Genomic DNA, 14,958 nt, shown 5'->3' with positions numbered 1-14,958 from the left:
GACCATAGGTCAGATAGCTTTAGAGGGGAAATCATGAACTCACTTTTGAGAAATGTTGCCTTTAAAGCAAGTTTGTGTACTCAAGGATGAGTGGTTTAAATACAGTTTGAAAGTTGACACTTATTAAATCAGAAAAATAAAGTTTTGAAGAGAGATGCTATGGAGATTGTGCTATGGAGATCTTAAAAGCAGTGAAGCCATGTTGAACTCTGTAAGAAGAGAGGAAAACAAGAGGGGAAGCGGACAGAAAACATGTGTAGTTTAATGACTGAGACAAGCAATAGCTGGACTGAAACCTGTTGAAAGTTTGCTCCCATTATTGTGCATTATACAGAAAACTATAAATCCCTCAGTAAATGTTTGAAGGGGGACATTTTATTTCTCTCAGCAAAATATAGACCCTGGTTCTTGATAGTTATGTATTTATTTTCTAACAGTTAATATCACCCAACCTTCCATATAGATATGAGGTCTCAGTGATCTCAGGGTGAGAATAAATTTAAAATTTACTGAACTTTTCAGGGCAATACTAGGAAATTTTCTAGTCTCAAATCATGGTGCTAAATGAACAGGTTAAATTATCCTCAGAATTTTTTACCTTAATCTAGTCCTCAGAATGATTTTCAGAAAATTATATATTAGCTATGTGGTCCAAAACACCTAGAACTAAGACTTTAGTTTTAAGTGGCTCTCACTTATGCCACCAGGTACATGGCAGAAGCAAACAGAATCCTCACAGTAGGAAAAGACAGAGGGTTGAACAAAACAGTTAAAGGAGGCTATATACAAAAGGCACAGATAAACATAAAGCTGCAGGAAGGGTGAAAGTAAAAAATTAAAAAATAGTATATTGGAGATAAGTTAAGTAAAAGGGAATTGTTTTCATCATGCTGATATTAATATAAAATATAAGTAGAAACATAAAGTTTTATTGAGATAAAGAGGCTCATTATATAATTATAAACATTTAAATTCACCAGGAGGACATAGCTTTTAAACTTGTATGACTCTGACAACATAGCCACAACATTAAACAAAATAACAGAACTGCAGAGAAAGATTAATCTACCACTCTATTTACAAATATTTTATACATATTTTAATAATCGATAGATCAAGTAGGCAAAAATCAATTACAAAACATAGAAAGTCAGAATAATAATCAGTTGGAAAATTCTATGCTGTATTTTATTTATATAAATAAAATAAAAATATATATGTTTTTTGAGTTTAACATCTGATTTGTAACCACCATAAACTTGGTCTTCATGTAGTTTTCGCAGTTGGAAAAAATTCTAAGACTATCTAGGCAAAAGTACTCAACCAGATACTCAGAGAACATAGTTGGGCATTTGATGGATTGGAGAAATTAGGCTTTTGCTAATTTTGAATACTTATCCTTGAATTTTAGAGCCTCAGTCCAGAACAGAACAATAAGTGATTAAATGTACACTGTTAAAAGTTTTCAAGTCTAGTCAAAAATTCATTTTGAAAGCTTTGACATGAAATGGAGCAGAACCCTGACAGCATTTTCCCACATCTGACATGGCTGCTTCTGAGTGTTATAAGATATAGAAATTTGATGGTCCATAAAAATAAATATACTCTATTCCATTTCTTTCTAACTAAAAGAGGTTAGGTTTCCCTGCCCTCAAAAATACTTCAACATTTTCATATACTTATCCACTATTTTGTTTGGATGTCTGTGTTATTTTATGAGTTCTTTATAATTTATGTTCAATTTATTCTATTTTATTTATTTATTCAATTGAGAGAGACAGAGAAAGAGAAACATCAAGTTGGTGTTCCACTTATTTATGCATCACTGGTTGATTCTTGTATGTTCCCTGACCTGGGATTGAATTTGCAACCTTGGCATATTGGGATAGCACTCTAAACAACTGAGCTACCTGGCTAGGGCTCAATTTCTTTTTTAAAATAGGTTCCCTCAGTTTTGATTAACCAGAGCATAGAAAATTAAGAACCCTTTTCTTTAAAACAAACTTCTGTTGTGTTTCCTTCTTTTCCTTCTGAAGTGCTTGGGCTATGTTTACATTGCCTCTAAGACTCTTAGTAGATGATGCTTTGTGATACATTATTAAATGCTTGACTTTTAATTCTACACTTGTAGTTCCTTTAGAGAATAAATGTGCACTGCCCAATTTTAATACTCTGAGACTCTTGCATATTTCTCTGCACATATTGAATATTCACAGAATGCTTATTGAATGGATGGGTGCATGAATGTATGCATAAAAGACTAACTAGCTAGAATATAAGTCCTCTTGCTTATTAAATGCAACTGTTTGACCTGGGACATCTTTAGCTACTGTACTGGCTGCCTTCCCAGAGCCCAAAGTAGTGCTGAGAATGAAGCCTGAAACTAACTAACCTGGCTTTTTGACAAAAGCTCAAGGAGATCTAATCACAAAAACTCTTTGTTGGACATTAAAATCATATGCAGGGGTTAAAAAGAACTAGTGAAACCATTTGCTGAGTTATAAAAGTATAAAACATTTCCAAGCACTTCTAAAGGAAGACCTATGGGGGGAAATAGAGGCTTATTTTATTTTTTAAAATATATCTTTATTGATTTCAGAGAGAGGGAGAGATAGAAACATCAGTGATGAGAGAGTCATTGATCGGCTGCCTCCTGATGCCCCCCACTGGGGATCCAGCCTGAAACCCGGGCATGTGCCCTGACCAGGAATCTAACTGAGATCTCCTGGATCCTAGGTTGATGCTCAACCACTGAGCCCCACCTGGCCGGGTGAGGCTTATTTTAAAAGAAATACTCTTTCTTAATTCTTTCATGCTGTGGTTCATCTCAACTGAAGAAATTTCTACTTTAACAATCTCTTCTTACAAAAATGTTTATTTTGCTATAGTTTCTCACTCAACAACATTGGTCTCTTTTCATCTAAATGCCTCTTCTAGTAGGTCAGTTCTTCACTTAACGGGCTATAAAAATAGCAACACACTAAAACAGCCCAGGATACACTGTCCGCCAAGCAACCAGCCTTTAGCTGAGGACAGCACACACACAAACACACACATACCCTTGCTAGAGTTTTGTCCTGTAAAGATTTTAAAGGAACCTATTTTATTTTAGCAGAAAATAAGTAATATTGCCTGCAAATGTTCATATATGCTGGTTAATTCCATTAGAAGCTTTGCATAAAGATGAATATATTTAGTTCACTAATACACACAGGTAAACACATTTATATAAAGATGTTTTAAATGCACAGAAGTACACTTGACACACCTCTTAGCAAAGGAAGGCCTCATAGAAAGGAGAAACGAGTACTAGCCTATCTTGTGGGTGTGACATGAATAGCCCCCAATGTTTGTTAGCATAACAAATGGTTTACAGCGATTCCATGTAGCATGTTTCCTTACCTTGTGTTTCCTAGTACAGAGCCTGAGATGATGATTCTCATGCAAGTGATTTGTTGAGGAAGGGCTCTCGGGTGAACTTTGTAAGGGGATTAAGGAAGCAGAATAAGGGAAGAAGCCTGACAAAGATATGGGTTCATCTAAAGTCCATAGAGAGCCCTGGAAAATAAACACAACCACAAAACTGTTGCACTTTTAGGCAAGGGGCCAACGTTTTGTAATTCCAGATCAAGCAGCCGCTGGCTGTTACTGCCCCTTGTAAGGAGCATAACTTCCTAAGGCATTGGCTGGTGAAGGGGCTCCTTCAGGGCTCTGGCCATTCTCAGAAGGGGACGGCTGTGACAGTAACAGGTGTCCTTCACAGGAGCTGGGGTTACGGCTTCGTCCCGGTGGAGAGGTGGGTGCAGAGCACCAGCAGCGTCTAACAAACCCCCCTCATTCTGTTCTCAGGGGCGCACAGGGGCAGCCCTTGCAAGGGGAAGCGTGGATGTCCCCAGGATGCCCTGTGCTACAGGGTTGTCTTTCCCTGCTTTATGCTTGAAGGATTAGAGTCTTAACTTTATGGAGGATGTAGGGTAACCCCATTAGGGTGTGCCCTGATTTTGTGTCTGGTCCACTGGGACTTGCATGGTAAAAAATAAAAATCTAACCACCACCAGGAAATAAAAGATACACTCAGGTGAGCCAATAGCTTCAACCCTAATTTCACCTCTTTCAGTTTTTGTTTTCACTTCATTTCTGTCCTCTGAGTAGGTCCGTTATTTTGTGCATAATACAATGATGTTAAATAAATGAATAAATATGTGAATTTATATATACTTATATATGCTTATAATATGTAAATATATATTTGTCTACCTATGAAACTGAAATAAGTAGATAGCTGGGTTATGAAGAGTTCTGTAAATGTTTTACAAAACCTTCACTATAAGGTGTAATATATAGGTTCATTAGGTGTTCATTTTAGTATTAATATGTCTATTAGTACTAATTTATCAATTACTTCAACATAAGGCCCCAATATCTTCCTTATATTTTGTCTACTAATTTTATTCAACATTAGATGACTATTTCAACATCTCCCAAATACCTATATTTATAATTTTCAGCATTGATATATAGATATGGTGCCATTGTAGTTCAAGTATTATTAAAAAATAATAACAATAAAGAAAGAAAAGAAAATTGAGGTTTTCTGATTCTTTTAATTGGCAATAGACTTTTTTCCAGGATACTAACAAGAACTTTAACTCTGATATTAGTAAATTGCCATATAAAATCCACCTGTCTGCTATCCTCTTTGCATTCATTTGATCTGAAGCAATGGAAGATTAACTTTGCACATGAATTTGCTAAGGACACTATGGTTTTCAACTCAGTTAATTATTCTGTTGTGCCTTTGTTTATTTTTCGTTTATTTGCTTTCAATATTCCAGGTGCTAATTATCAATTGAAACTGCACCGCTCAATTCAACCCGCTACATTTCCTTTATTTTCTTCCTTTGATTCTTAGAGAGTTTCTTAAATTGTCATTTATGACACTGTGTTTTTATTATCCATTTTCTCATATTATAATCATTTTTAAAATTACAAAGTCTCTCAAACAAAGAGCTGTGGAGAATCACAATAACTATAGCGGACCCAACAACTAGTGCGATAAAATATAACAAATACAGGTTTAAGTTCTTTTACATAGCCTTCCTTTTCCTCCAAGTCCTAAATGACCTAGTATAATGATTTTGTTTTCCTTTATCGTTTTGTTTTAACTTGCAGGTCTGTTGGTGAAAATATGCTTATTTCTACTTTGTTCTTAAATGATCATTTAGTTTCATACATAGTTCAGTGTTGATAGCTATTATTTCTAGAACCTTAAAAAAGTACTCCATGAGCTTTTGGTTTCCATCAATGCTCTTGAACGATTTACTCTCAAAAATATAGTCACAAAAGCATTAAAGTAATTAAAATGCTAAATTAGAAAATATTCAAATAATGCAAAAAAAAAACCCAAAACGGTAAAGGAGAAATAAAGGAACGAAAAAAGCATGCAACACAAACAAAACAAAGAGTAAAATGCCAGACAAATTCAACTGCAATCACATTAAATGTGAATAGATTTAACAACCCAGTCAGAAGGCAGAGACTGCCAGACTGGAAAAACAACAAGATTTGACAATATGCCATCTATATGAGATATACTTTATATCAAAAGATAAAGGATGGCAGAAGGTATAGTCATGCAAGCAGCAACCAAAAGAAAGCTATGCTAATATCGGACAAAATAGACTTTAAAACAAATATATTATTAGGGATAAAGAGGAGCATTTTATGAAAAAGGATATATGCATATAGTAATTTGTTTTTTATTTTTATTTATTTTTTAATGTTTCTTTATCTTTATTGTTGAGAATATTACAGATGTTCCCTTTTTATCCCCACTGATCCCCTCTACCCCACATCCATCCCACCCCCAGGCTTATAGTAGTTTAAAAATTGCAACTCCCATCTCATTTTTTTTACATAATACCATTCACTCTTTTGTATATTTTTCTATAACCTTTATTTCTTCTGTTTGTATGTCATACTTGCAGACTTGGGGCAAAAGTACAAATGGAGACCTACATCCAGTAAATATAAATATTTGATTGTTTTAAATCAAGGTAACAAATTATTAAATGAAATGTGTTTTATTCTTGTACCTTGATAAATGTACCTTCTCGGCAACCTTGAAGTCTGGTTTTGCATAAGGGCTGTAGATAATTTGCTAATTTATTTTTTTTATTGTCTGTGTCTCCCCTACTAGAATGTGCACTCTTTTCGGTCAGAGTTTTTTCTCCATTTTGTCACTGGTTGATCTCTAGTGCCTAGAATAATGCGTGTCACATTGTAGGTGCTCAGGAAATACCCACTGAGTGGTTAGCAAAGTGCATGACCTAAATAGGCCCTCCACATGTTTCCTTTCTGCTTTTCTACCTCAGTTTCTGGCTCCTGTAAAGTTCAGCTCCTCGTACTGAGCACAGGCCAAGATACTTGTTTTATTCTGCAGGTAACTGAAGCTATGTTCTTTCATTCTGAAATCAGAGAAAAAGGTTCATTGCAGATATTCATAACTGATTGCCAAAGGCAAGTTTTTGATCAAGAGGCTCTACCGTGGCCAAGGTTTCTGAAAAACAAGAAGAGAATCAGAAATGCTGAAGAAGGCAGACGCGCACTAAGATTTTACAGGTTACATTGTGCTCGGCTAGGACCAAGACACTTATTTTCTCTCTGGGTTATGGCAGGTGAGGTGTCTAGAGCGCACAACTTAAGGAAGTTTCCACTGTTAAACTCATGCTAATGCTGACTGCTTTCACAATTCTGAGAGCAGGAACCATGGTAAATGTGACCCAGGCACTTCGCCCTCTACACCTCTACCAGGCCCAGTGGCTCACCCCACTTCACACCTGCATGCACCTGCAAATCACAGAAACGGTGCATTTGCTTTCTCAGGTTGTATTTAATTTTTTTTATCATAATACCATCACCTCTACTAACTATAACTCAGAGCATGTAGCATTTCCAGCTTAAACTTAGATTTCTTCATCCATAAGATGGGCACAATAAATCAACCTCTCAGGGATGTTTTAAGTGTTAAATGATTCAAGGTAGGTAAAGCTCAGGCATATTAGGTACTTAATTTGTGTTATTTTCTTATCTTGTGTTTATAACTTTTTTCAGCTATAACTTTATAAATTTATATTTTGACAAATTAGAGCAATTGTGGAAAAATGTTTACCACTTATCTCTTTCATGACAGATTTAATTTTATTAATATTAAGTATTTAAATACTATTCCCCCCCCCCCAAAAGTGAATTTTCTTATAAAAGTATTAGGTAAGCATTTGTGCATGAAATTATTCTACTGAGCTAAATTTATAATATTTTTCTACAAATTTCGTATTTTCCCAACAGTGGTATTTGAATTCATAGGTAGTGAAATTTTTATCTTAAAGGGTGAGTTGCTACAAAGAGAAACACAGAAATTCAATATAAAAAGTCAGTAGCTGATTAACTTTTATAAATGATCATTAGTAACATATTTATACATGTTCATAAAAATATCTACTTGATGTGGGAGCATATAGTGGTAAAGGGACAAGTTTGAGATGACTTTTTATCTGATACTTACATTTTGCCTGTAGTTAAAAATCTTTTACCTTTTCCCTCTCTTTTGGTGGCATTTCTTATCTTAGCTCCATCTGAATTTCAATGGTAAATCCTTTTTATTCCAAGCACTTTACTAAATTATTTATACTAATTGTGTTCTTATTCATGAATGAATTGAGCATTTTATTGTTGGATTTGCCAAAACAGAATACTGAACCTTCAAACTTCTCCTTCTGAGCAGCCTGAACAAACAGTACCTATTGAGAGAGAAAATAAATATTATTAGAAATGTACCCTTATGAATGTGCTTTATTATTACTAGTTTAAATGATTAATTTTCCAAGAATGATCTTTCTAATAAAATGCTCTCATAATAAGATTAATTGTGGAAGCAAGTTGAAATTTTAAAACAGATTTACTTCAAAGAAAAAACGTCAGCATCTTCCTCTGCTCGCTCTCTCCACGTGAAGCCCTGTCTTTAGGAATCATTTGTTGTGAAGCATCGACGTTTTGCAGGAAGCTGTAGCAGAACCAGGCCCACTCGCTCTGGAGACACTGCTCTGTGACAGATGCGAGAATTACAAGGTCACATTCAGTTTGTCGTGAATCACATCCACATAATTTCTATGGTGCTGCTGAGCTAAGTGTGTATGGGCAACGTGGGACCACTGTTTCTTATTATCTTGATTTAGAAACATTTGAAAGGTATATAAAAGCCACTAACCATAGAGAACTATTTATCAAATGTTCAAAAAGCAAGTAGTAATGAGTAATAGCAAAAAAGTACTTATCATTTATAATGCATTGTTTTGAGACAGACATTTAATTTTTAATAATAATATGCATGAAATTGAAAAGCTTCAGTGATCCAGGATGAAGGGCATATTTGTTATAACAGTTAACATGTATGTAGATTATGGCTGGGGCAAAATTCATAAAAACTTCACTTAGTTTAAATTTTCTAGAAAGATTCCTATTTAGTGCTTCCCATACACAGTTCTGTAGCTGGTCCTTAGCTAACTTCAGAGTCCAGTGAAGTCCACTGTTTAGTAACTAATTAATATGAACACTTGCATAGGCTTAAGCGCTGGTTACCTTTTAGTAAATACTCTTGTACTCTTGTGGCTAGTGATAGGCAGCTGTTTATTTACACTGTGAAAAAGGGTTACATGTATTATATAACTGAATTTCCTCTGTAAAACAATGACAGTCTTATTACTCCCATTTTATAAATGAAGTATGTACTTTCATGGTAAAATTAAGTAACATTTTTTATCTAAGAGTATGCAGTTAATGAGAGACAATGTCAGACTTAAAACTCATCTGCTCAACAGTAACAATGTGTGCTGAACTGCTTCATTCTTGTCTTGATTGCCTTGCCACCCACCCCCCCAATTGGTTTATTTTTTTAAAAAACTTTGTAAAATACTGATCCTGGATCCCTGGCCTGTATTCTTCCTATGGCTCATATCTGTAACGATTTGATATCTAATCTAGGACCCATCCTGATGTCTTCTAATTCTTTCACAGTCAGTGTAAATAACTTTGGGGTCAGCTATCTATCTATCTATCATCTATCTATCTATCTATCTATCTATCTATCTATCTATCTATCTATCTATCTATCATCTATCTATCTATCTATCATCATCTATCTATCTATCTATCATCTATCTATCATCTATCTATCTATCTATCTATCTATCTATCTATCTATCTATCTATCATCTATCTATCTATCTATCTATCTATCATCTATCTATCATCTATCTATCTATCATCTATCTATCATCTATCTATCTATCATCTATCTATCTATCATCTATCTATCATCTATCTATCTATCATCTATCTATCTATCATCTATCTATCATCTATCTATCTATCATCTATCTATCGTCTATCTATCATCTATCTATCATCTATCTATCTATCTATCTATCATCTATCTATATCTATCTATCATCTATCTATCATCTATCATCTATCTATCTATCATCAACTATCATCTATCATCTATCATCTATCTATCATCTATCTATCTGTCTGTCATCTACCATCTATCTCTATCATCTTCTGTCTCTTACACAAGCTCATAGGAGCCTCGAAGGTAAAGAGATCATATTGCTGTGTTATGCTTTTCCCTTAGCATCCAGGACACCACCCACATAGAGGCAAGAGATATATAAATGAGGTACATAAATGCTTCTTGAAATAATAATTGAATAGATAAGTAAAACTAAACACTTTAGGAACTTTCACCTTTTATCAAACCAGTTTAGTCTCTTTGAGATAGTGTAACAATCGTTCACCCTCTCTCTATAGTTTTACCCTTTTGGCCTCCTAACTGCAACTTCTATTTCCCTCTCCTAATTTTTCCTAAGTCCCTTCCACCCATTTCTAATACCTTGCTGCTGGCTTAACCATTTGTTATTATCTCCTTTTACAAAGTTCTGCTGACCGGTCATGAGACAGCTCATGTCTGCACTTACATTAATTTAAGCCATTTTAAACACCTTGCTGACCAAAGTAGCTGGCTGCATGGGCAAGCTCTGGCTCGAAATAAACTGTCAGCAAGGTAAGAGAACTTAAGTGGAAAGAGAAACTTCAAGGCAGACCTAATGCTTCCGAGAGCCCCCGATGCAGGCTGGAAGGTGTAAAGCAGGACGCTGACTTGGTAGCTTCTGCGGCTGACTCGCTCGCACATGCTTTCAGTGAGCAGTGGCCGACCCTCAGGACGGCGCTGCACAAGCCTCCTCCAGACACCTGGCCGCCTCGTTCTCTCAGCTCTCCAGAAATTCTGGGGCTGATCTAGGATTATTTGTAACATATGAAATTCACTTTTCAAACAACAAACTATATTTGAATCATTATTAAACAGATGACTTGAAAATAGTCAAATTATTTTAAATTGCAAATTGATTTTGCTGAGTGCCTTTCAGATTTTTAGTAGCCAATGGGCAGGGGAAGCCAAGAAAGATTGTTTGAAAAGATAGTGAAACTTTAAAGATGCCCAGCTTCCCCCAAAGAGCTATCAGCTACTGTATCAATAGAAAGATGCTTTCATCCAGGGAACTTTCTGTCCAATGCCATTCTAGGGAAAGAACGGAGCAGGGAATTGTGGCTGCAAGAGGGAAATGATATGGTTACTCTTTTAGAAAGTGTAATAGCTGATGAGTTCCTAGGCAAAGAGCAATGCATTATTAACATTAGTGCTCAGCACTCTAGTTGGCCTGTTGGGATTTCTGATTCCGACTTCCCTTTAGAAAAGAGTTTATATAGCAGGTAAGTCAATGTTAAAATACAAGAAACCCATTTCAGATTCTACTTAACCAAAACCTCAACAATCCCATCAAGATTTCTCTGTTTTCAGGCTAAAGCCTGGATTCCTGTTCTCTTAAAGAAATGGATGGTCTTGAAAGGAGAGAAATCAAAGATGACGACAATGATGAATATGGTATTTTTTCACAATGCTGCCTTGAATAATTTTTTTTACCAAGCAAGTACAGCAGAGTCTGAGAAATATGTTTCAGTGTTTAAAACATATTCAACTGAGATATGTGAAAAAGGAGCTGATGAAACTGAGCATTAAGAGCCTGATTTTTTAAATCGAGTCCCCATGGGAAACCTTAGGCTGTCTAAAATCCTCTGTAGTGAGGAGGGGTTGGAAAATTACCCTGGACACCATGAGGATTTCTCCCTCACTCTGCTAGCCTAAGGTTAAGTAAAGTTTGCTTTAATGTTTTGGTGTCTCAAGCATCCACATTTCTCTGGCCCCATGGTGGGGTCCAGATGATATAAGCAAGATAATCCTCTCTATGAAATAATTGTTTCTAGTTGACCCTAACTAGAGACAAACCACATTTTTTTCTCCAGGAGGTTCCAAGAGGCATTTGCACAACTCCCAGAGACACCAAGGAGAGCCAGCGAGCATTTCTATTAATTAAAGGGCAGGCTTTTCCTGAATATGCGCCAGGCATCATCGCAGAGTCCGGAGGTGAGGGCAGGGAAAGGGAGTCTATCTATTCAGAGTTCCCTTTCAGAGCTTAATGAAGTTTTCTTGCCATTTTCTTCACAGCTTGAGAGCAGTGGCCTCACGGCGAGGAGATCCGTGGTCCGCTCCACAGCCCCCAGCTAGATAAAGCTAATGAAGTAGAAACACGGTATTGATAAAGCCATCCTGAATTTAGAAGCAGGCCCCTCCGATGGAAACTGTTCAGCCTTTGTGTTTAATCTGATCTGACCTCAATCATCTTTTCTTGGCTTCCAAATACTAAACAGGTGCTTGTTATTTAGCCTCAATAAACTTAAAAATAATCCCACTCTAAATTCCCCACAATATTCTGGACAATGTACAAATGCAAAACCAACAATGAAAATTCTTCTAATCTTAGGAGATAAAAGGATTATATGGATGTTTCAAGGCTGAATGCCGGGGAAGCCATAGAAATAACTATTTTATATGATAGCTTTATTACTATAATTTTTTTAAATTACAGTTTACATTCAATATTATTTTGTATTAGTTTTAATTATACAACATAGTGATTAATCATACACTTTACAAAGTGATCTCCCCAATATGTTCCAACTGGCACCACACGTAGTTATTGCAATATTATTGACTATATATTCTCTATGCTGTACATTATATTCCTGTGACTATTTTCTAACTACCAATCTGTACTTCTCAATCCCTTTAACTTTTTCACCCAGCCCCCAACACTCCTCCCCTCTGGCAACCATCAGTCTGTTCTTTGTATCTGTGAATCTGTTTCTATTATGTTTCCTTATTTATATGGTTCTTTAGCTTCCACATATAAATGAAATCATATGGCATTTATCTTTCTCTGACTGATTTATTTCACTTAGCATAATACCTCCTAGGTCCATCCAAGCTGTTGCGACTGGTAAGATTTAATTCCTTTTTATGGCCACGTAATATTCCATTGAATATATGCACCACTGCTTTTTTATCTCTCGTCTATTAATGGTCACTTGGGTTGCCTCCATAGCTTGGCTATTATAATAATGCTGAGATCAACACAGGGATGCATATATTATTTTGAATCAGTGCTTTGGGTTTCTTCAGATACATACCAAGAAGTGGAATCACTGGATCGTAAGGCAGCTCCATTTTTAATTTTTTAAAGAACTTCCATACTGTTTTCCATAGTGCCTGCACCAGTCTGCATTCCCACCAAGAGTACAAAAGGGTTCCCTTTTCTCCACATCCTCACCAACACTTGTTTTTGTTGATTTTTTTTTAGGATAGTCATTCTGACAGGTGTGAAGGGTTATCTCATTGTGATTTTAATTTCCATTACTCTGATAATTAGCTATGTTGAGTATCTTTTCATAGTCTATTGGTCATCCCTATGTCCTCTTTGGAGAAGTGTTTATTTAGGTCTTTGCCCATTTTTAATTGGATTGTTTGTTTTTATGGTGCTGAGTTGTATGATCTCTTTATAAATTTTGGATAGTAAACACTTCTCAGGTGTATAATTGGTGAGTATCTTCCCCTATTCAATAGGTTGTCTTTTCATTTTGTTAATGGTTTTCTTATTAAATGTTTTCACTGCCCTTTGTTCAGATACAACAAATGCCTTTTGCAAAATTATGTACATTGCTATGTTAAAATGAAAAGTTCATTCCAACTCTATAGGATTTATCAGTCGAAACTGCTTTATAGTAGAGGTTGTATCATTTCTGTTTCCCACCATATCTGCAAGAGCCTAGAAGAGTGGTTAACACATGGTAGGTGCTCAAAAATATCCAAACAGATTTCAAGAATAAAGAGACTTTATTGCACTGCCCAGTTGTTAATTTTACCACTATCTGTTCACTCTTCTATAAGAGAATGTTTTATTTCACTCTTTTAAATTTTATTTTAAAATTCTGTGTTATTTTACAAACTAGAGAAGTGTATTTGATTCACAGAATTTGAATTATGGGTAAAGGAACTAGGATATGGTAAATCATTTTCAAGAGCACATCAGCATACTCACCCTTAACTTTCAATGGAGAATTTATTGAACTCACAAAAATGCCTGAAAGTTGCCTTGTAATTCAGCCAGAGAACTATAAGTCTACATTAGTGAAACTCTGGTATTTTTATCTAGTGATATGCTAAATAGGCATCCAAAAAAACTGCTGTGCAGAGTTAACAAAGTATTTCTATCAAAATATTAGATAGTATTCTCTGAAAAACTATAAAATCCATTCAGAGAATTGTACTAAATATCTAACTGTTGGATAGATTAAAAGAAGTCAACACTTTTAAAACAAAGTTCTTCCAAGGAATTACACAGGAGTGACAGAAGCAGCAAGGCTCTTTTGTTATAATTCACCCATAGATTTTAAGTTTTCCCTAATCCACTGATTATTAATAGTAATTCAGTTCAGCCGGCATGGTTCAGTGTTTGAGTGTTGACCTGGGATCCAGGAGATCTCCGTTCCTTTCCCGGTCAGGGCACATGCCCGGGTTGCAGGCTCGATCTCCAGGAGGGGGCGTGCAGGAGGCAGCCGATCAATGACTCTCTCTCATCATTGATGTTTCTCTCTCTCTCTCTCTCTCTCTCTCTCTCTCTCTCTCTCTCTTTCTCCCCCTCTCCCTTCCTCTCTTTAAAATCAATAAAGACATATTTTTAAAAAAATAGTAATTCAGATTATTATTTTTGGGAATTTTAATAGGGAGAAACAAAAATAAGTCATATTAGATACGAACCAGTAAAAGCATTTAAATGTATAAATTAACAGGTGATTGTTTTTATCAGTACTGTTACTGTTTATTTTTGGGGTAAAGATCACACTTCTTTTGCTGTTATATTTTTTAATTTACTTTTGAGAAGAAACTAATAAATTTTACTTAGACAATGTCAGGTATTCTTCGGAGACTTCTTTGTTAATTAAGGCTTGGCTCAAATCTGCCCCACGATATGGGGGTTGATCTAAAATTCCCAGATGAGTTCTTTTGTGACACTTTATAATTGCTGTCTTCTTTGTTTACGGAATTTCTAACATTTTATTGCAGTAGGATATTGGACCTAAAAGCTACATAGTGGCACAAGCTCAGCAGGACAGAATAACTTACATATAAGTAGGCATTACAAAGCAAATACTTTGAGCCGTGAGAGTTACCATTGGGAACCTATCACCTATCAAGTTATCCTTGGTTGGAAGGGAGTGGGCAGGCACATGGTAGACTAGAGAACATTTCTATATTTGTTATATGTTTTAGGAGTGTTGATGTTAAATCTGTCAAGTGGATTGGGACTGGAAGTGATTCTTTTTTACTAATAAGTGTTAGAATGGTCCATAATAAAAATGACTATTTACTTAGTTTCTACTACTTATCCCAAAGACTGTACTAAGATTTCCATTTCATAGTTGAGGGACACAAAGCTCAAGGTAAAT

Source organism: Miniopterus schreibersii (assembly GCF_964146895.1).
Source record: "Miniopterus schreibersii genome assembly, chromosome: 11".
Classification (NCBI taxonomy): domain Eukaryota; kingdom Metazoa; phylum Chordata; class Mammalia; order Chiroptera; family Miniopteridae; genus Miniopterus; species Miniopterus schreibersii.
Note: the sequence above shows the minus strand (reverse complement) of the source record.